This window comes from Pholcus phalangioides, unplaced genomic scaffold (genome assembly GCF_987345545.1).
Source record: "Pholcus phalangioides strain wild (caught in Gottingen) unplaced genomic scaffold, Ppha-v1.0 ptg000015l_1, whole genome shotgun sequence".
In the NCBI taxonomy this organism is placed as follows: domain Eukaryota; kingdom Metazoa; phylum Arthropoda; class Arachnida; order Araneae; family Pholcidae; genus Pholcus; species Pholcus phalangioides.
In genome coordinates, this window is record NW_028301608.1 from 68,430,765 (window position 1) to 68,454,578 (window position 23,814).

Below are 23,814 nucleotides of genomic sequence, written 5' to 3' on the forward strand. Positions count from 1 at the left end.
TGTAATTTTGCTGAGATTCGTAAAATTCATGAAAAAACACGAAGAAACATACAGAGATAATATTTTATAACATTAAAGCTGAAGTATCTTCGCGGCAATAGGTTAATAAACAATAGAAAGATAGCGGGAAGAAACCTCGACGAAAAATCTTTTCATCAAAAATGCAAGTTTTATCGGAAAATAATTCTTTGAAACGTCGTGAATGATGAGTCCAAGGAAAAGTTTGAATGAGCATACGAAGGGTAAAATAATCGAATTCATATTTTATTAGCTCACGGTAGTTAAAGTATTTTCTGTTAAAAAAGTTGATGAAAATGATACAACTGTGTCTTTTTTTTAAATCAAAAATCGGTAATTTGAAAAGGGGAAAAATCACGAAATCAAAGAAAATATGTCAAAAGGAATTAATGCCTTGAAATAATAAAAGAGGTTTGTTAAGTCTCATCATATTGAACATCATTCGAAAATTACGTGAATACTTTATCCATTTGAACAATTCAGTTTTGAGAAACCTTTATTCATCTCATCCATACACCATAAACCAAACATCTCTGTATTTGTTTCGTCTATCCATCTTTGATATTGCAGTCATCTGTATCCATACTACCTTCTCTATTGTCGCTCTTGTTTGGGGGGTGGGAGAAAAAATCAACTAGTTGACTAGCGCAAAGTTTAGGCTGAATCCTTTGAAACCACTGTGGAAATCTAAGGAAAACTAAAAGAACGACATGTATCCCATTTTGTTGAATTTGTGAAAATAATCTAAGAAGAATAACTTATATATATAAAAACTCATTTCGTTTTATAGTGTGATATCCGGAGTACTTTACGACAACAGCTGAAAAAATCATTTCATTTCGTTAAATCTTGGAATTTTATGTGAACGTAAAATTGTCTTGTTTCTCTTGCATTTTTCATCATAAATTAAGAATTTTCCCTTATATATTATGTTTGTATGTGTTTTTTCTGTGTTTATTTTTTATTTGACATCAGTAATTTTGTCTTGTGTTTTTTTATATTTTTTTGTTAATTTTATAAATATTTTATTTATCCCTTAATAACAATGTAATTTTTTTAATCGTCGGTACAGGCATTTTTTTTTTCTGTATATATAAAAATAATAAATTTAATTTCATTTGAAATAGAATATGTTAAAATTAGTAAAAGATAGTAAATTGAATGAGAGAAAACAGCTGAGAATTCGTCCATCTCGGGAAATTGAATATGTCGGAATTAAAGATTGGAAAACCAAAAACTGATTTTGGAAAGCATTCACTGTGAGAACTTTTATGAAAGAAACAATGGATTATGGGAAACATATATACCATCTAGAGAAAAATGCCTGTACCGACGATTAAAAAAATTACATTGTTATTAAGGGATAAATAAAATATTTATAAAATTAACAAAAAAATATAAAAAAACACAAGACAAAATTACTGATGTCAAATAAAAAATAAACACAGAAAAAACACATACAAACATAATATATAAGGGAAAATTCTTAATTTATGATGAAAAATGCAAGAGAAACAAGACAATTTTACGTTCACATAAAATTCCAAGATTTAACGAAATGAAATGATTTTTTCAGCTGTTGTCGTAAAGTACTCCGGATATCACACTATAAAACGAAATGAGTTTTTATATATATAAGTTATTCTTCTTAGATTATTTTCACAAATTCAACAAAATGGGATACATGTCGTTCTTTTAGTTTTCCTTAGATTTCCACAGTGGTTTCAAAGGATTCAGCCTAAACTTTGCGCTAGTCAACTAGTTGATTTTTTCTCCCACCCCCCAAACAAGAGCGACAATAGAGAAGGTAGTATGGATACAGATGACTGCAATATCAAAGATGGATAGACGAAACAAATACAGAGATGTTTGGTTTATGGTGTATGGATGAGATGAATAAAGGTTTCTCAAAACTGAATTGTTCAAATGGATAAAGTATTCACGTAATTTTCGAATGATGTTCAATATGATGAGACTTAACAAACCTCTTTTATTATTTCAAGGCATTAATTCCTTTTGACATATTTTCTTTGATTTCGTGATTTTTCCCCTTTTCAAATTACCGATTTTTGATTTAAAAAAAAGACACAGTTGTATCATTTTCATCAACTTTTTTAACAGAAAATACTTTAACTACCGTGAGCTAATAAAATATGAATTCGATTATTTTACCCTTCGTATGCTCATTCAAACTTTTCCTTGGACTCATCATTCACGACGTTTCAAAGAATTATTTTCCGATAAAACTTGCATTTTCGATGAAAAGATTTTTCGTCGAGGTTTCTTCCCGCTATCTTTCTATTGTTTATTAACCTATTGCCGCGAAGATACTTCAGCTTTAATGTTATAAAATATTATCTCTGTATGTTTCTTCGTGTTTTTTCATGAATTTTACGAATCTCAGCAAAATTACATCGGTACTTGATAACTCTCATATCGAATTGTTGAACATCAACGAGGTCACGAAACCCCCATACCACATTAAATACTCAATATTTCTCACCCATATGAGCGTTAATGCTGAGAGTAATACTTTGATTTAGACAAAATTTATCACTTTAAATTCACTTTGAACGTATACGCCTGATAAAAAAATTTATTACCCATACCAGACTGTTGAAAAAGACGATTAGGTCAACCATTATCATTTTTATGAGTTTTAACATTTTTTCATGTTATTTATCCCTTTTTTTATAAAAGTATTATTATTTTATTTAATACACACATGCTTCTGAGAAAATTGGTGCGAGAAAGAATAAAAGTTAAAATGTCATGTCCACTCTTTAGTTGACACCAGTCATATCGGATTCAGTAGTTTATTTTTAGCCTTTTGTTATTCTCATCACTATTCGAAAAAACATGCCTCTCGTTATAACAATGTCTGCTAAGGAACGTAAAATTCATGAAAAAAACTCGAATAAACATACAGAAATAATATTTTATAGTACGTAAGCCGGAGTAACTTCCCGGATTGATAAACATTAGAAATCTTTTCAGCAGAAATGTAAGAAACATTCATATTTCATAAAACGCCAGGAAATGAATATTTTCTTAAGTTATGAAAATTTTATTCATTGAGACATGTCAGAGACACGGTTTTCATGCCCAATTCAACGTAAATACAGTTTAACACTAGAAAGACCACGTCGATTTTTCATAATGAAGCATATTAATTGCTGAAATCCCGCTAGCATTTGTCACTTCCAGTGGAGATCGTGATAAGTACAGAGTTATGCAAGCAAAGGATAGCGCTGTGACGGCCCAGAGAAAATTTTTTAGCCGTGAAGAGACCGGGAAAGCCTTGATCGGGATCATCGTTGTGTCCGTGATTATCACGTTATCTAGCCTTGCAATGAATGTGTACGACGACCCCAGCTTCAAATTTAGAGGAAACTGTTTTCGTTCCCAACGTCTTGGTGATGGTGTTTTTTTCACGAAATGTAATACAATTTATGACATTCGTGTTTTTGTCAATAACACACCGACGATAAAAGGAATTAATTTAAATTCCAGACAAATGTATAAACTTATCGAGCATGCAATCGATATCTTGATATGAATAAATAATCGAACTGAATAAATTTGTAGTCTGTCTCATTTTTTGGACTAAGCGTGAAGGTTATTCACATAACATTTTAATTAATATATATATATATATATATCATTTAAGAAATGTAAAATCTTCAAACGACGAAATAAACAATTTTAAGTAAATAAAAATCAAATAGCGAAGATAATGAAAAAAACGATATATAGATGAATAGTAACGATAAAAACATAAAGAAAATAAAATGTTGACACTAAGATAATAAAAATCAAATAGATAAAATAAAGAAAAATTAGTTTTTGAATAAAAGTGTGAGTAATTAATAAAGTCAAACATGTAGAATAAGATGAATAAAATAAAATAAAGTGAAATAAATAAATTTTTAAGTGTTTGAAGTGAATAAAATAATAAAATAAAATAAAAGCATGAATAAAGTGATATAATGAAACACAAAAAGTAGGTTTAAATTTAAAAAATAATATATCAATGAAAATAACAAAGATAGTGAAGAAACGATATAGATGAAATAATAACGATAAAAAATAAAGAAATGAAAATAAAATGTTGACACAAAGATAATAAAATCAAATAGATAAACGATGAAACATTAAAAAATAAAATTTTGAATGATTAAAAAATAAACGAAATGAAAAAGATAATAAAATAAAGAAAATATTAAAATTTCTGAATAAAAGTTTGAATAATTAATAAAGTAAAACATAAAATAATTTGGATAAAGTGAAATAAATAAATTTTTAAGTGTTTGAAGTGAATAAAATAAATAAATAAATAAAATAAAAGTGATAAAATAAAATAGAAGCAAAACGAAATGAAAAAGATAATAAAATAAAGAAAATATTAAAATTTCTGAATAAAAGTTTGAATAATTAATAAAGTAAAACATAAAATAATTTGGATAAAGTGAAATAAATAAATTTTTAAGTGTTTGAAGTGAATAAAATAAATAAATAAATAAAATAAAAGTGATAAAATAAAATAGAAGCAAAACGAAATGAAAAATATAATAAAATAAAGAAAATGTTAAAATTTTTGAATAAAAGTTTGAATAACTAAATATGGAATAAGTTGGATAAAATAAAATGAAATAAATAAAGTGTTTGAAGTGAATAAAAAAATAAAATAAAATAAAAGCCATGAATAAAGTGACATAATGAAAAAACTAAAATAGAAATAAAATAATAAAGTGCGGGAAGACACAATATCTTTCTTATTTATGTGGTATAAGAAGTGATGTCTAAAGAATAAGCTTTTTAAGGCTGTAGTTACAAATCTCGTTTCGTTATGGAAATGGAAGGAAATATAGAAATGTTGACAATGAAAACTTTTATGTGTGTGTGTGTGCGCATATTCTCTTATTTTTGGTATTTAATTTCCTAAATACCCGAAGAAGAGGGATAAAAATAATAACTCCTGGGAAGTGAGCGTTTTTTGGATCATGTTTGATTAACTTGAATATTTGTTTATAAAAAGGCTCTTCTTGAAGCAGCATAATTTGAACACTAGTGGTTAATTAGCATCATCAACCAAAAACGAACTATATCTTTTCAAACTTGGGGATTGAAAACAGCTAGAGAAAAATATTGGTTAGTTTTGTGCCATAATTGGCATTTTCGCCGTAATTTGGCGACTTAATTTTTTCTCTTTTAAATTCATTTCTAATACAGCACCTTCATGTCCAAAGAGAAAATCGGGGCATGTGATAAAAGTTCTTTGTTATAACGACGTAGTGAATAATTTTCACGAAAGTTATATATCGGTAGTGCTGCCACCTAGTATCGTCATTAATGTGATCAACGTGGGTCACGTGATCAACCATCTTGAGAAAATTTTTTAAAATTTATTTAAAAAAAAAGGTTTGTGGAAAATTAGTGTGAAAATAATTGAAAAACAGTAGAGATGGTTCACGATATTTACCCTTTTCACCAATAACTCCAAGGACGAGTGGTAGCCTCGATCATAGGCATATTTTGAGACCATCAAAATTAGGAGCTATGTGTTTGTTATAGGAGCGTTGTTTTTTTAATATACTTTTTTGAATGTGCTATACGTACTATTACTTTTATTTTTTATATACTTATTTCATAAGGCCTAGCAAGTCTAATTGGCTCAGTGACTAGCACACTAGCCTGGAGAACGAAAATATACTTTATCAGCTGTCATGGGTTCGGTAGGTCTCTGAAAACATTTTTTTTTTAATTTCCAAATAAATAGGACATACCCCGAATTTTGAATATATATCCGACATTTCTCCCAGACAGGTAGTCTGGTTCGCAAGGTGCGAGATCCGGAAAATATATCGGACATTTTCCAGACGACAGGAAGTCCGGCTCGAAAGGTGCGAAATCCGGCTAAAAAAAGGAAGTCGGTCAAAAACGCCTGCAATAATTACCAACTTCAACAACGGTTACTGGACCGAATGAAACAGACTTAACGCCATCCATAAGTATAATGAAACTTCTGTTGAGGTACAGTCAAATAAATAGTAAAACACTCAAAAAATAAAATACCAACTCAAAAATTTAATTCAATGAATTTAATTCACGTACTTGTAACAAATACAAATTAATCAACCAGACGACGTTTAGCATCGTTAACGAACTCAGTAAACTTAATGGAATTTAAAAACTCACAGCTCACTTCATAGTGCTGCCTAGACAGATACACATCAATAAATTCATATATATCAAAACATTGCACGGCGTTCAAAAATGGCTCAAAAGAATTGTGGTCGTTTGTTTTCTCAATATAGTTTAACGATTTTAAGTCACCTTTTTTAACAATGTACTCACGGAATGCAGCATGGAGGTCGTCTCGCATGACTTTTTGTTCATCCACTGTTGGCTTCCTCGAGCTGTTGAACCCCACGTAGTCGCCGTAAGACGAGACCAAATCCAATAGATCCAGACGAAAACACTCTATGCTCAGGTTGATGTCATCTCTAAGTTCAACCAACTTATACCATTGGTCTTGGCTCAATTTAATGTAATTTTTGCTCGGCACACCATTGTGAAATCGCTCTTTCACGATAGTGACATTCTTTTCTGTAGGGCCGATCTTTGCGTAAACGTCCTTATGCACAATCACTTTAGATGAAGCTGTAGCATAGTCCAGTTCATAGTTGATCTTGTATGATGACGCCATAACACAGTTGAAAATAGTTTGGTCCACGGCAATACCGACTTTGGTTGGATACCATCTGTTGTTCAACCAGTTGAACTCCCTTACGTGGACCAGGATATATCCATTGAAGACGCAAACTCTCGCCAAGACAGAGTCACCCAGCAGGTAGGAATGATCGGGTAGAGCCATTTGTTTTAGCAGATCTTCTGACATTTTGTCCTGTAAGAAAAAAATCGTGTTAGGGGCATCGCAAATCAGGGCATATTATATAAAAATTAGGCTTTGTTTTCAGCATTGGAAATAAAATAGAGTTAAATCATTTGCGAAGAAAAATATGAATAGAAAATAAACTTACCTCAGATCTCAATCTCTTTGCGGGTGGACTCGAATCGGCCATGTCATACGTCTTTAACCAACGGCGTTCAGACTGGAAAGTGACGAAAAGCGAAGACCACGAGCAAGACTTTAATGAAACGGGATTGCACTTAGTAGATCCAAGGACCATACAACTTCGCGATTGGACGAATGTTGTCACGTGGTTACGCGGAGCCAATAGAATAAACTTTTGACGTGTTGCCAACGCGCAAATACTAACCTTCCACAATCTAATAATACCCACGAGTGAAGACAAGTTATACCCATAGAACCTATAGGATTTAGCGAGAACACAACCAGTGACGTGGTAACAGGTAAATATTTTTCAACGACCGCGGGAATCACGTTCCGACATGTTTGACGGCAGCGCAACCTAGGTCACGTGATTGTTCAGACATGTTACTGCATGTTCAGTATCCAATGATAACAGCGTCACAACCAGCATGTCGGGTAACAGATAAATATCGTAGTCAAGTGATTACAACCCAATGCAAAATTAACGTGGGACATTATTTTTATTAACGATAACAATTTCTTGTATGGGGTCAACAATATTGCATAAATAGATACTATAGCTAATTAAGGAACGTACTGGTAAGTGTCGGGTGGTCCAGTGGTCAACGTTGTGGATTGTCATCATGAGGAACCAGGTTCGAACCCAGGGCTTGACCACCTAACACTTTTACATTTGAAAAAAAATAAATGATTAAAATCAATTAAAATAGTGCTGCCATCTAGTGGCGACATGGAGAAACATCCTGCGGAAACTCCGCCACCTCGTAAATAACCTAGAAAAAATAATCTCGGACACAAGCCTGGTCACGTGATCGCTAGTTCAGTAACGTGACACCAAGTGTTCTGTAGGGAAATGAGTAGTGCCCTCTGGGTCACGTCATAGTCGAACAACACGACCATCAGGACGCAATCTTGAAAGATGACGCCATCGACACGTGACGACCCTTCGTCGAACAACACGATCATCAGGACGCCATCTTGAAAGATGACGTCATCGACATGTAGCGCCACGTGACACCCAAAAACACACCTCGACGAACAACACGAATCGATCACAGGAGGGGAAAAATCCCCTCTCCAACAACATGAACACAATATGGCCGCCATCATGATGGCCACGCCCCCCTCCAAAACTACCACCGTCCAACAACACGACCATCCAATATGGCCACGCCCACCTGAGACGGAGGGTCCACAGCACAGGGGGCGTGCCGAAAAAAAAGCGCCATAGTCATGCTCATACTACTCATCTGAATGATTCATTGATGACGTTAATAAAAAGTTTCACGGTCACAACCATAAATCCCAACATTTCACTGTATAGTGGTTACTGAGCGAAAAAATAAATATTTTATGGACATCAGTGTCATCTCAAACGGTGACGAAACGAGGCATAGGCATAAGATTAATTGTGGTTATTACTAACCATAATTAGTTTACGCTTGATTATGATATTATTGGTTATACTATATCTATGAAACACACAAGGCGCCAGCTCAAGTTCCCGAGTCAAACAGGGAACTCCCAAATTATTTAAATGATTTTTATTCATTCTGAATAATCTTTATTATTCCTGAGTATTGGAGGGAATAGAAATTTTCTGGATATATATTATGCCGAGGTGAACTCGGAAAGAAAAGTCATCTGGTCTCTGCTCTTTTTTCTCGGCCCGAATACATAAAGGAATTAGACTCAAGAGCACTCAACCTTTTGGAGAGTGCTACCCACTTCATTGATTTGAAAATATGTTGTGGGCCACTTAAATTACCTGCAACAGCACCGCAGGTTACTTAAGTGATCTGTAAATGTGCCACGTGGTCAATAAAATAATCTGTAAATATGCCGCGGGCCATTTGAGGGATTTATGATATGCCCTGGGACACTTAAGTGATCTATGAATGAACCGTGGGTCACTTAAGTAATCCATGAATGTGTCGTGGACACTTAAGTGATCCGTAAATATGCCGCGGGGTCAATTATATGATATGGGAATGTGCTACGGGTCATTTAAGTAATCTGTAAATCAGCCACTTGATCTGAGAATATGTCACGGACACTCTAGTGATGTGAAACTGCACCGCAGATCACTTAATATATTACCTTATATTATATTGCCTTATTAAATCATTAAAAATAAATTAGGTTTGAGGTCACGAGTCACATTTGATCTGCAGGCCATAAATTTAAGAGAAACCAGATTTGTCTAATTTCTTGATGGATGGATGTATGAGGCCGTCTCACTCTCAATCTTTACCATTATTACTTTTTATTTCTCACCCCCAATGTCCTATTTTATTATATATATATTGCTATTTCCACACAATTTGATTCTGTGTTTTTTCCCATATTTTATTTATCCATATCCTTTCCTGGACAATTTTAAACACAAGTTCGGAAGAGGGGCCGCGACATGTCCCCACCCCTCCCCGAACGACCCGGATCGATTCGTGTTTTAATTTCAAGTTCGTATCACGCTCACTAGAATATAATCGACGAGATTCTTCAACGTAGTATCACGTGGTGTGTTAAGTTTTTTAGAGATCTTTTTTACTTTCTTCAGTATCTTTTTTCTTCTTCGCAGTTCAATTTATTTATTCGCTGAACAAAGAAGCGCTTGATTCCAATGCACAATAAGGTCAACTGATAAATCGTACCCCGTTCATATACAATTTTTCGACTTTGCGCAACGTCGCATGGTGCTTGTTGTGCCTTTTCAAATTTTCAGTGAAATTATTAACCTTGACCGTCCTCTAGTATATTATAACTGGCATTCACTTATTTCTCAGACTCGTATGATCGTGATAGTGAAATAATTGTTTGTTTATCTTAAAATAACCTTTTTAACCTCAAAATGTCAAAGGTTCACTTAGTTAGAGAAATAGATGTATTTCTTCTCTGAAAAAGTGTACGTTTTTTGACTTGCGAAATGGTTACAAAACAATTTCTTATCCTAAGATCGGGAAACCTTTAGACAAAATGATAGAATAGCATTTCATTCTTGAGTTTGGATGCTCAACCTTGTGTAGAGTTTGGGCCCCTTCTCATTCGTTTGGAAACTGTCTCGGGCCACTGGGATTATCTGGATCATCTGGAAATGTGTCGCAATTTCTCAGGTGATCTGGAAGTTCCCCACTTAAATGATCTGAAAATGTGCCAAGAGCCACTAAAATGATTTATAAATATGCCGCGCGGGTCGCTTAAATCATTTATAAGTAGGCTGCGAGCCACTCAAGTGATCTGAAAGCATGCCATGGGCCAATCGAGCAGGGTCACAACTAGAAACGAAAATTTTCTTCGTCCCCAGGGCCAGTGTCATTTTGGCGGTCCCTTTTCCGTTACGTTGAACGGAAAAGGGCAAACTCGGTGCTCTTTCTTCCTGGTCCAGTGCGCGGGGCATCAATTCCCCCTCCGACCTCCCGTAAGTGTGTCCCTGCGATCGAGTGATCTGAAAATGTGCCGTCAACCACTCAAGTAATGGGTTGGAAATGAGTTACCTACAGTCACTTAAATGAAATGGAGGTGTGCTGCGGGTCGCTCAAATGATTTTGAACCGTGCTTGGGTGTCGCTTAAATGATCTGGAAATGTGCCGCGATCCACTGAAATAATCTCGAACATGAAACGGGACACTGGAGTGATTTGATAATCTTTCTTTGGCTTCTTGAGTGGTTTGGTTATTTGTCGTGAGACACATCAAATGACACCGAGGACCACATTTATCCCGCGGGCCATAAATTGATTATAAATGGTTTAGAGCAGTAATTCCCAACCTTTTTTTGTCCCATCTCGCCCCCTTCTTCAGAAATTTTTTTCTCCCATGGCCCCCCAACGCAATCTAACCCATAGGATCCTATGTTATACCCGTAGCTTCTACCGGCCCCCTGGGGGCGTTAACGCCCACGTTGGGAATCATTGGTTTAGAGTATGGTGCGCAAACTCCGTTCCACGGAGTAATTTATCTCTTTCGAGAATTGTCCCCAAGGAGTGAAGTTTGCATGCCCATTGTTTAGAGCTGGGTTTCTTAACTTCTTTTTCCCCCCGTGGCCCATCTTTGGACCATATTTTCTTCACGTGGTCCCCTATCTTACCCGAGGTCACTAACTATTACTTAGAAAAGAGACACTTATATTTATACTAGAACGAAAATTTTATGAATAAGGTCGGTCTCGGACCTCTTGGCTAGAATCCAGTGAGCTTCCCCTCTTGTAGTTGGTTTTAGGCAGGGCTGTCTCAACATTATGGTCCCTGGGAGCAGAGGGATGTCTGTTGTCCCGAGAGAACTGACAACTTAATATTTACGTGCTTACTTACTTTCGAAAATCTTGGAGTTAGATCTCGTCATCTGGCCCTTTGTGGGCATGCCGTCCCCGTGCCCATGCGTTAAGGTGGCCCTCGTTCTATATGTGTGTGTGTGGATAGTTAGTCTGGATTAATATTTCTCTTAGAAGCAATATTGCTTCGCATCTTAATTTATTATTTTAAGAGCTCTATGCCCTACACTTCACCACTGTCATGGCTTTCTTTCTACATGACTTTCACCCATGCCCCCCCCCCCAGAATATCCTAGGACCACAAATGGGAGCACATATGACCCCAAGTCGAAACCGCTTATTTAGAGGTAAGCAATTGAACGATTAGATTAAAATTACATTAATATATTTCTGCTATTTCGAATGTAGAAATATTTCTACAGCTCAGAATTGAAAATTATCATAATAACTGTCACTGTTGTCTGTAATTAAGCTTGAAAAATTCACTCATTTGTTTTCTCTAAAATTTATAGAAATGTGGTATATGCATAGTAGTTATACAGGGTGTCCTTTAAATTCGTAAATACTTTGAGAATTCATAAAAATTCAGGTAATTGGTATATTTGAATGCGATTTGGTGAAAAACAAAAGACGATTATCTTTTTTTTTTTTGGAACAGGAAAAAAATTAGTTCAAATTTTTGTCCATAGAAGGTGAGGAAAATCAGTCCAGCAGGGGTGACTGGACCCGAACTTTTCTTCAAACTCTTGTCTATGTGAAACGTTCGTAAAACTTCACCCGATGATTCCTGGCTGAGGTAAAACACAACTTCACTAATAGTGCTTTATCTACCAATGTCAACATCATAATGAAAACCTTATGTAAGCGCCAGTGACAGGAAAACTTAGAAATGAGCTATTAATCGTCCACTCTGTACCTTATAGGACTCTGATTTTTACGTATTTCCAGTGATTTTCTTTCGTGCAGCGTCCTCTGTCGACAAATTTTTTTTCCCATCAAAAAAATCCCGCTCCGTGAGTATAACTTTTCCACAAACCGTACAATTCCTTCAGTTTTTATGAATTATTAAATTATTGGGTCATTTATGGGGCACCCTGTTTTTTCTGCCAAAATAAATAAAAAGGATAGATAACTGATCTTTTAAGCAAGTGGTTCCCAATTGGTGTGTTACGACACCCTACGGTGGCACAACGAAATATTTCGGAGAATAAAATTCAGGACTGGTCCGATTCATCGATTAATCGATCAATTGTTAATCGCAGTTAAAAATTTTAGTTGAGTTAATCGACTCGATCAATCCGATTAAAATCTTTTTAAAAGTTTTCAATTTTACTTGATTTATTTGACTAAACCGATTAAAAATGTCCTAAATTATGTTCTTATACATAACATTTCAGATAAGTGATGGTATTTAAAAATACTTGAATCAATATTTTGATCAAATTTTTTGACATGAGGATTTGAAATTAACAAAATTCAAGATATGATAAGCATGTTCAACATATCGTCCCCCTTGCCAGAGACATGAATGTGCAAATTTCCACTTTTGGGTTTGTCTGCTGTTTGGATCACACTTATTTCGCTTAGTTTTGCCAGAAATGCAAATGTGTATCCCCTATTGAAACACATTTTACAAAACGTTTTAGGAGAACAACTTCAATAGTGTAACATAAGCAGAGTTTAAACGTTCAAAAATCGTTTTCCAAGTTCTAGAAATTTGAACATTCACGTTTCTGGCAGAAGAGGGTGACGATATTAAATAGCTTCAAAATCGGGCAGCCTTCATTTCTTAATCTATTTATATATTTGCTTACGAGTGGATAGATTCGTGAAATGAATAGAATAAATCAATTAATATTGAATAATTACGAGCACTACGTTTGCTATGAATGAATAGCTTTTGAAAATATTCGATTAAAACTCGATTAATCGATTAAAATGTTTTGATTAACCTGTTAAAAATTTTAATCGATTCCCAGCCCTAATAAAATTATATTGAACATTATTTAATGTAGTTACGGTTCACAACCAATGTGTGTAGGCACTTTTATGGTGTCTCGAAATCGTTCTGAAAGTGCTTCACGATAAACGTTGCGCACGTGTCGATAAATGTTGATAATTTTTGTCCAGAATAATGCACAGGAGTAATTTTTCGTGTCATTATATTATCCGTATAATATAATGACACGTAACTTGACCTGTTGAATATCTTTTACGTAACTATTATGTATTGTACACATTTTATTGCAATATACATTATGATGGAGAGGCATGTCAGACTGCGCTCACAAAATTAGTTTTCCTTTATTCACATGTAAACCAGTGTTATGTAAAAAATAATTTTGAAGAGTAATTTCACTCCTCTCCAAAATTTTAAGGGATAAATTTCAAAAAGAGGAGTATTTTTTCTTTATGAAAACCTCTATATTAAAAAAGTTAACATTTTAAGGACTATTTTCACCCCTCAACAAAATTTAGAAAATTGAATTTTGATGCGTGGATTACACATCTAGATGCGTATTGTAGAACACTGTGTAGACCTATCTTTTGAAAATAGCTAAGGCTGTACCCGGTGAATGATATGGTCTCATCTCGGAGGTATTTAACCAATTCGCGAAGTATTTCAACGAAAAATAAACACTGTTTGACAGATTTTATTTATTATTATTATTATTTATTTACATTTATTTTTATTTTAATATTTATTTATATTTTAATATTTCTTCTTTTTTTTTAGTAAAAGTTGTCAGGGGAGGACGTTTATTGTTTTCAGCTTAAGTTATGCCGCTGACTAGTTCCTTGCTTAAAAACTTTTGGCATATTGTAACATGCATGACAACATTAAATTGCTCAAGTGTTGTATGAAGCAAACGTTCATATCCGACTGAATTCTGTTCATATCCGATTATAATGCTATGAAGAATGTTAGAAAATCTATAAATAAAATTGCATATTTTTGAATCGAATTCAGAAATATCACTGTTGAATGAAATGAATCGAAACACAAAACAAAACATATTATGGGATTCGGAGAAAGCTTCAAAATGCGTATACATTTCATTAATTGCTGAATTCCCCGAAAATACAAAACGTAATACGTGATACTCGATGAAAATCCACCTGCATTAAATTTTGTGCTGTAAACGGTATTATCAAGTGCGCACTCTTGGAGGTGAATAAATGAGGGGGATATTAAATTCAGAGAGGTATAAGTCGATTAATTCTAATTTTGAGAAAAAGAGGGTTTTACTAGAATTGCGGTCACACATAAGTTCTGCCGTATTGAAAATTTTGTGATTTCACAATCTACATGCGAATCATTTGAAGCCAAGACTTGTCTCATTTTTTCTTTCAACAGTTTAGCACTTCTAGATTGAGTCTTGTGAGTCAAATGTGACTTGCACCATTCTGCATTCTGATATTAACCCCCCCCCCCCGAAACGTAAACAAAAATCTAACGTTTGAGGATGAGAGTAACCCGGATTAATATCGAGTCCCATATTGTGCGAATATGGATATACTCGTGTGCACTCTATGACTATAGCTGGTATTATAGATTAAATGCTACAAAAAATACTAACGATTTTAGTCGCGATAATTCAAAGGCAATTCCCTACCCGAATGATCATGGAACGTCAACGCGAATTAAGAAAAATCTCATGATATAATTTCTAGAAGATATTGTAGGGATGGACCTTCATTAGGACATAGATGTTAATCATATAAAGTCTAAAATTTAATCATTAAGGATTTATTTCTCCCCCTCCTACTCCGCTACACCCCCTTCTCCACCACCACCATCACCATCATCGCCGGCAACACTCATCGGGCTACTTATCACGTGACGCGAAGCAGCCAATCAAAGCACTACCTGGTTACGTTCTCGCTCTTTCCCACGACACACTATTTTAGCGAATTACAAACTCTAAAAATATGAGCCCGATAGAATTCACCTATCAATAGTCCTCTTTAACGTCTTACCTTTTGCTCATTATAGTTTCGTGCGGCACAGGCGGTTGCAGAGATCAATCCAAAGGTACCAGAGAGATGGGGAATGGAATTCGAACACCTACGGAACTTTTCAGCACCGGGAACGTAGAGTGTCGTCCGAGATTCCGAAACACACACTATAATATACAATATAAAATGAGGGTGGGGTAAAATCGTAAGTCCATCGAATAAGTTGGGAGACAGGACAGACCGGAGGTCTGAAGGCGACTGAGCCTTTTCTCTGGAAAGGGACCCCATCTCTGCAACCGCCTTGCCTGCTATGCAAAACCGTGCAAAGAGGAGAGAGCGAGCGAGAGAGAAGCTGCTGTACTCGCTCTGAATTCAGAAGAGCCCGAGCCCGCTATTAGCAATTGTAATGAAGACCTAGCGGTGAATGAGTTAACGTTTGGGGGGTAGCCGCGCGCGCTGTTCGCTCGCCGCCAGCAGCATACATACATATATACATACATATACACACACATACATACAAACCAGGGCGGCTCTGGGCACCCCCCACACTTCATTCCTTCATCCGAGGGCCCCACACAACTCCTCGTCTTCCGTCGCAATACGAAGAAAGTCAATCCCCCCCCCCCTTCTGCTTCTTTTCCTACACATCGTCTTCTTTAGTTTTCTATGGAGCAGTGCTATTAATATTTTATAGGTCTGCCAGCGCCATCAACAAAAGAAAATATATATATATACATAAAAAAGAAAAGAGAGAGAGAGAGAGAGAGTAGGTTTGGTGGGGGGGGGGCCTTTCTCTTCTCCTCTCTCTTTTCGTTCATAGCCAAAGCACAAGATTCAAGAGAAGAAGCGAAAAAGAAAAGAAAAAAACGTCCGTGATCTGAATTTTGTGTCCAGCATTTTTAGCGGGTCCCACAGAACCACTAGCAAGCAGCACTACTTCTTAGCTTTAGCGGACAGATTGGGGGGATTCGAGACGGGAGGAGGGGGGGGGCTTGTACAGAGAAGAGGGCCCTCTCTCTCACCGTGAGTGCTAGGAAGTAGGAAAAAATAAGAAGAAGAGCTACGTGGGGGGTGTCCCTTCTTTTTTAGCTTTAGAAGCGCCGAGGCATTTTATCATTCTTTGTCAGTTGCTCTAGGCAAAATACGTGACTGGAAAACTTGAAAAAGTCACTCGCGATGTGTGTGTGTGTATATAGTGTTGTACTCTTCTCCGCTTCTTCTTTTTTCTTTTTTTATTCGCCAGTTTTTTTGCTTTTTATCCGGAGGAGTCTTCTTTCTCCTGTTTGTTGAAGAAAGAAATTCAAAGCACACACACACAACATATCCAGAGAGAATACAGAGAGAAAGAGAGAGATTCTATTGCTTCCTATACCTATACAGTACAGTACTATCACCGCTGCCATTCTCTTCTTTCTCTGCTGGCATTGCGTTGCTGCTCTCTTCTTTCTCATCTTCTCTCATACTGTCAGTGCTCACCAAAAGTGGATTTGGTGATAGCTTTTGCCTTTACTTGTGTATTTTTCGCCTTTTCTCCCCTTCCCGTGATACAAATTTGCCCCTGGATCTTTCTTTTTCCTCTTTCCTGCTGCAGACCTTCCACCAGATCTTATTTAGAAGAACATACTTTTATATAAACAATATATCTAATGAATACGTTTAGGTGATACAGACATCAGAGAGAAGAAATAAACTGGAATAGTCTTATGTGACAGCTACCAACTCACTCATTTCCATCTTTTTTTTCCTTTTGATCACTCTTAATGATCAGAAAGTTATTGCTTTTACCACTTTCGTGTTAATGCGGTAGTTCTCATTCTTCATAATCAGAGCCACAACTGGCGGTAGCAGACTGGTCTAGTGCTATGTACTGGTCTAGAGACTGGGATGTTGGACCAGAGGGAGCACAAATTTCAACTTTTTTTGCAACAATTTCAATGCTTTCCCCCACTGACCAAGCATCTAGTTACGGCCTTGTTCATAAAACAGTATTTTCTAGAATATCCGGCCTAATGGGGCGGAAGAGCAGGCCAGATGACAAAAAAGCCGAATAGGCCAAAGTTCTACAAATGCTCGCTTCCTACACCCCCCCCCCTACACCATTAAAAACCCTTTTTACTTCAATACCCAGTCTTATTCATATATTTGTTTTCGTTTGTTTGTTTTGTTGTTATAAGTTTTCGTTATCGCTATCGTGTTGACCACTGGACCACGACGTCTCCATTTATTTCGGGCCATCGAAAATTCTTCAACAATTAGAAGCCTCGTTGGCTTCGATAAAATTTCTCTACTGTATTATATATCGATTATCGTAATTTCCCGTAATAAAGCCACAGCTCATACAGCTTTCATAGTCAATGTTTAGCTGTTTAAATGACAAGAGAAAGCTGTCATTTTATTTTCGAAAGAAAACTGCACGCATATTATTTGTATTGAAATATTGTATTATTATATATTATATTTTGGAGTTTGGCACGTGCATCGTACAGTCAAATCCCGTTTTAATGAATACCATTATAGCGAAAATCTCGTTTTAACGAACGCTTTTCTGAATCTTCCGGATAGGTTTACATAAGAACAATGCAAAAACCTAGAATTCCTTTATAACGAAATTTCGTTATAACGAAGGGATTTCTCCGGTCTCTTGGAGTTCGTTATAACGAGATTCGACTGTATATGATCTTGTAGGCTTTAATCTTGCAGACTGATCTTATGGAATCGGAAAATGGGTTGGCCACCCTACTCTAACGGTTCGACGAACCGTAACTGAGATTTTTTTTTTGTTGAGAAATGTGAATAACACAAGTCATTGAATTCTTATATCAAGCGTACGCAATGAATTTAATGCAATGATATTCACATATTTCATTTCAAGTTCACAAAATCATAAAATCTTTGTTTTAATCCTACATATTTTAATACTCTTATTTTTTTATAATACCTAGTCATAAGACAACCACAATCTTTCTTTTATGGGCAGTGTATTATATAGTATTAATTATTAGTTTTTTCTTTCGTGATATATGCTTTTATATTGAGTTGCTGCATTTTGGTTATATTTGACATCCATATTTTTTATGGGCATCTTTTTTCTGCCCCTCATCGCCTGTTGTATCCTTTGTGTTCATATTTGTATTTGTTTCATCGAGAGGTTACAAATCTAATCGTTAAATAGTTAATGGTCCAATCGCTAATAACTACGTTTGAAAAGATATCATTGCAATGGACTTCTCGATATTTTTATTTGATATTTTGATAAGTGTCATTAGCATTAGTTCATTGACGATGCATTGCGGATCACTCGTAATGGTGAGATTCTCGTTATAAAAGCTGTATTCATTACGTCAAACTTTAACTGTATAATCGGACCCAGTGCTGCTATCCGAAAAAATAATTTTGAAGAGTAATTTTTCACTCTTCTTCAAAATTTTAAGGGTATTTTCGAAAAAAAAGAGGGTCATTTTTTTATAAAATAACTCCATTAAAAAAATTATCAAAACAATAAAGGAGTATTTTCACTCCTCAACGAAATTTTGGAGGAGTAAAATTAAATTTTGATGCGTGAATCACGCATCTAGATGCGCATTAGCGAACAATGATCACCTAAAACTAGAACGAAGTCCACGAATTTGAATTTTCATCTTGAATATCACTTATACCAAATTAATCTCAACGTGTTTATTTTTAAAAACTAGTTTCCTCCTAATAATTTTTTTAACACTTTGATAGAATATTTTTTTACGGGGATCTATTTCACACAATATGTTTTTATTTCTCCTTCGCTTCACGTGATCATATTATATCAGACTGAAAAGAGAAGCAGAGAATGAGATTTCACGCAATCTCTTTCAATGACACCACCCCCCCCCCCCCCCCCGCTTTCTCTTCTCTCTTTTTTTATCTCACAAAAATCTGTTGAGCAAACAAAGTGTCGAAAAATGTAAGAAGATCCATGCTCCGCAAACCTCCCCTCGCCAACGCACACACGGGGACCTGTGATCTATCATCACATTTTGTGTATTTGTTCCAAAGTTAGCGCAGCTGTGAAGAAGCAGCATCGACCTTCTTCAAACACACACACACGGACGGAGATAGACAGCATTTGGAAACAAAGAATTTCTCACTGACAAAAAATACTGCCACGAACTTAAAAAATAGAAACTTGCTTATTGAGAAATTATATGAATGATAACTGATTCTGCCTAATTTCCTTCTAAGAAAATATCAGCATTTAAGAGCGGATTCTTATAAAATATTCCTGTATCAGAAGTCTTCTAGAACAATGATATGCCCTAGTGCAGTGGTTTTCAAACTGGAGACATATGTACCAAAGCCTCCTAGAAGACGTAGTATCTAGGAGGCTTTGTATGTACTCCCCCACTGTCCCTTCCATGGTATTCTGCGGTGGGGGGGGGAGGCACGGGTCAAAATCAGGTGAAATGGAGAGCCCCCGAAAGACAGTTGGAGGTGGGCACAGAGAGCTGTAAAAAAAATTCTGCTGCGGAGAAATAGCTTTCAAGTGAAATATGGTGAGAAAAAATGTGACTCTTGCAGAGTTCCGCAGAGCTGCCCATAGATCCCGGACAATCTTACAGCATGGTCCCATCCGGGCATGACCCGGGGGGGGGGATTATGCCCATAGGAGGCCTATATGATAAGATCTAGACAGTAATCTTTTCCAGTAAGTACGCAAATATAAAACTGTTACGTCCTTCTGAGAGCATAAGGTCTTTTCCCGAGGACATCTGACGTTTAGACGGCCCTTCTCATAAGCACCCCAACCCCACAAGAAGGAAGCTGACTGAATCCTAACTCAGGGTAGAAAAGGATTCAGGTCGGGAGGGACGATTTATTATGTAGGCTCGTTGGATCGTCCCGTACTTTACTGTATAGGTAAATTTTTCCAATTTCATTCTGCTCTTGGGAAGGATGATCACCCTCTCTAGATCCGCTTCTGGCCCGGCGGTCACCATCGACCTTATTCATAAATTTTTTGTTCATTGCAAAAATTTAGTTTCGACTAAATTCAATTCAGTAAGTAAAACGGATCTCTCTCCTCGGTGAGGTGGGAGGCCGTGGATAGGACAGAGTGGCCACGAGAAGAAAATAAGGCCCAAAGAGGGCTTGAAAAGGTTAAGAAGCACTGCCCCTGAATAATAAGCGTATAAATGTGCCAACAAAACAAAATTAATTTGCAAGTAGATTGATTCTGTTTCAATTCAAAGAGGGAAAAACACCTTTTGTGCGTGTGTGCGATAAATATTTTAGTCATCTACATGAATATCACCAAGATTATTTGTTTTTTTAGCACCAAAACGTCGAACACAAGATCTCACTTCAGAAGAGAAATGTAGAAATGAAATAATTTAGAGAGAGGGAGAGAGAGAGAGAAGTGAAGCTTCTTCTCCTTTTTTTTACATTATGACTAAAGTGTGTTATGGAATCCACTAACGAAACACTTTCGCTGAACGTCAAAGTAATAGCAAACAATAAAAGTTAAAAAGTATTCAGAAAATCTGACTTTTAGATGTCACGATAATCCGATTGTTATTGCAAGTTAATCATAAATATATGCAGTAACCATCACCGGGAGAACAACTCAAACGTATAATTTGATTATCCCCAATGGGAAGGATAACATCGTGTTATAATCGCTTTCGACAAGAGCCTGCCTTGTTTGTGATCCCAAGGTGAGCGAGCGATGATTATTATTATCGAAAAAATGCGTGCGCTGATATATAATTACATCGTATTCCACAGAAAAGTCAACTCAAACTATTAAAACTAGAGTTAACTTCATCGGGAATAAAAGATGCAGATGCACTATTTGTGATCACTCGTTGAAAAGAAAGAAAACCTTGAGTAAAAATCGTGTATAATAGCATTTCTCTGTCTTATTCCTCGGGAGTTCCAAGGAAACATTCACAAACGCTCGCTCAAGTGTTATTCAGACCGATCCGTGATTGATTAAGCTGTTTTTTTCCTCTCACTTGACTCCATTTAACTATTCTTGGAAATACAATGAAATGCAATGCAATCACGATGAGGCACCCGAAATTCCTGAATTTGAAAAATTTGTCCTTTTTAGAGTTCTCAACCTTTTTCAGCTTATGCCTCTCCTCCCGGATAATATTTTCTTCCCGTGACCCCTTCCCCCCGTCTTTTCCAGGGCTCCCAATCTCATCCAAAAGTGAGATCCTTTGTACTTACAAAATCGAATTTAATCAAGACTAAATTTATAATCAACAAAATTTTTATAAATAAGATCAATCTCTGGAACCCTGGGCCAGACACGGATTCAGAAGGTGCATGATCATCCCTTACAAGAACTGAATTATATGGGGGGGGGGGGGAAATTGGTCTGTGTAAAACACGGGACACGCGATCCAACGAACCTACGTTATAAATTAACCCTCCCGCCACCCTTGGTCTGCGCCTACCTTGGGCTTGAGTTCCTTCTTGTGAGGGTTTCATGCATGGCCGTCTCATGGACTCCCGAACAAAGGGATTTTCTGGGACCCCATACTTTGCTGGACGTAACAATTTACACGTTTATATACTAACATTTAAAACCACAGAACCAGATCTCATTGTGTACGGCCATCGGATATGAAGCCCGGACTATACCCACATATGCCCGTTAGTTGCGATGACCTCGGTTCCATGGACAGCTCTGCTGGATTCTATAAGTATGTAGCTACATTTTTCCCCCATCATATTTCGCTAGAAAGCATTATTTCTTCCCAGCTCTTTGTGGTGCCCTTCACAACTTGTCTCCCCCCTTTCATATTATTTTCACCCATGGCACTATCCCAGAACTATCACCCTATATTATCCCAGAACAACAACGGGGCCATATCTAGATTGAGAACAACTGACGTAGGGCTGTTTCATTGGTGACACGAGTTATTGTGGGATAATGTTACAGTGAGCAACCTCTCATACGAGCTGAAATAAAGGAGGTCGCACCTGACAAAAAACATTAGGATATGAGTGAATATCTCAGTAGATGAGTAGGGGGCTGATATCTACTAGTATCTTAGTAGATCAAAAGGGCTAAAATAAGGGTCTTCAAATCAAATAAACGGTTGAATATTGTTGAAATTTGCTTCAGCAATACAGTTTTATACAAATCCAACAAAATAAGCTAAAAAATTATAGCACAATTATTATTATTTTTTTCGGAAACTATCTTAAGTACACCTAGCAACAGGCCTACAACAATACAACTATTCAATCACTACACTTCACTGGCAGATGGAAGCACTACTCATAACAAGCATTATACAGAAACAAAATTCACGTCAGGTTCACTACACATACACACACATTCCAACATGCACCAATTCGTTAGAATTTCCGCAGAGGAATAAGGACGAGGTGCATATGTGGTTCAGTACTACACCATATCTGTGTGTTTCAAATTATCAAGCTCGCATTCATCTGTGAATATGCACATTCAATGAATGGTATCGGTAGTTTTGAATATATATATATATATAAAATAATAATACTAAATAGTTAGCACTATTTAGTTTCAATATAAGAGAGATTCCCAACCACAGTGTAACAGCAACTGAAGTACTAGTTAAATCTGCTACAGAATAATCAATGCAACACTAAATTTCTGCATGGTGATATCCCAGTACTTGGAGACTCGAGATCGTGTGGGGAAAAGGATATCTCGAATTCTGATACCATTTCCAATCTCTATGATGCCGTAAACGTAAAAAGTTTGATGAGAAATCCTGATCTGTGATAATTCTACATTTGTTCGCGTGTTTTTGTGTCTGATACCCAAAATTATTGTATAAAATTTAATTTTGGTAAAATGCATACACAGCCAAACTTAGCCAATTCGAATTATTGAATGATTCGAATTTCAGAAATTCCCATTGAGTTCCTTATTCAATTTGACGTTGAAATTGCCTGTTCAATTCGATTTCCCCTTCCCCTAATATTTTGAATAATTTGAAGTTTTAGTCAGATATGAAATTTTCAAAAAATATCTCTTAACTCTGAATTCCTGGCAACTCTTTTGGTCATTTCTTTTTTCTTTTTCATAGACCTTCTGTTTACGAGGACAGTTGCTATTTTTGTATGATTTTGGCAGATGCAAATACTGTGTGTGTGTGGTAAGAGAAAATATTTAAAAGCTGGATTGCTGAACCCAGTAACTTGTTGGTAAAATGTGTTCGAGATTCATGTCTTTAGCATTGTTGTTCCGTTTATTTTGGAATATCAATGTATTGATACCTTAGCAACATGTTTCACCATGTCCAAACAAGGCTCATATATTTTACATTGGTGAAGTAGAAAATAAAGTCGCAGGGAATCTTATGAAGAGGACGAAAACGAATCTAAGGGTACGTCCATAGTGCACCGCTTCCCGCTTCTCGCTTTATTGCTTAAACCGCGGCAGTTGTAGAAGGCGAGATGATCTCGCGCGATTCTAGCCGGTGGTGGTTATAGTGCACCGCTCGCGGGAGCGT

The 23,814-nt window shown here is 36.1% G+C and overlaps 1 protein-coding gene across 8 annotated transcripts in view; it reads right to left on the minus strand.

Moving 5' to 3' along the window:
- The window catches only part of LOC149076594 (uncharacterized), a 307,582-nt gene extending 291,991 nt beyond the window's left edge, over nt 1–15,591 (minus strand). For all 8 annotated transcript variants that reach the window (XR_016194077.1, XR_016194076.1, XR_016194078.1 and 5 more), the window contains exon 1: nt 15,347–15,591. The gene's annotated coding sequence lies outside the window, so the exon portion shown is untranslated. The remainder of the gene's footprint in view (nt 1–15,346) is intronic.
- Nucleotides 15,592–23,814: the final 8,223 nt, after the last annotated feature.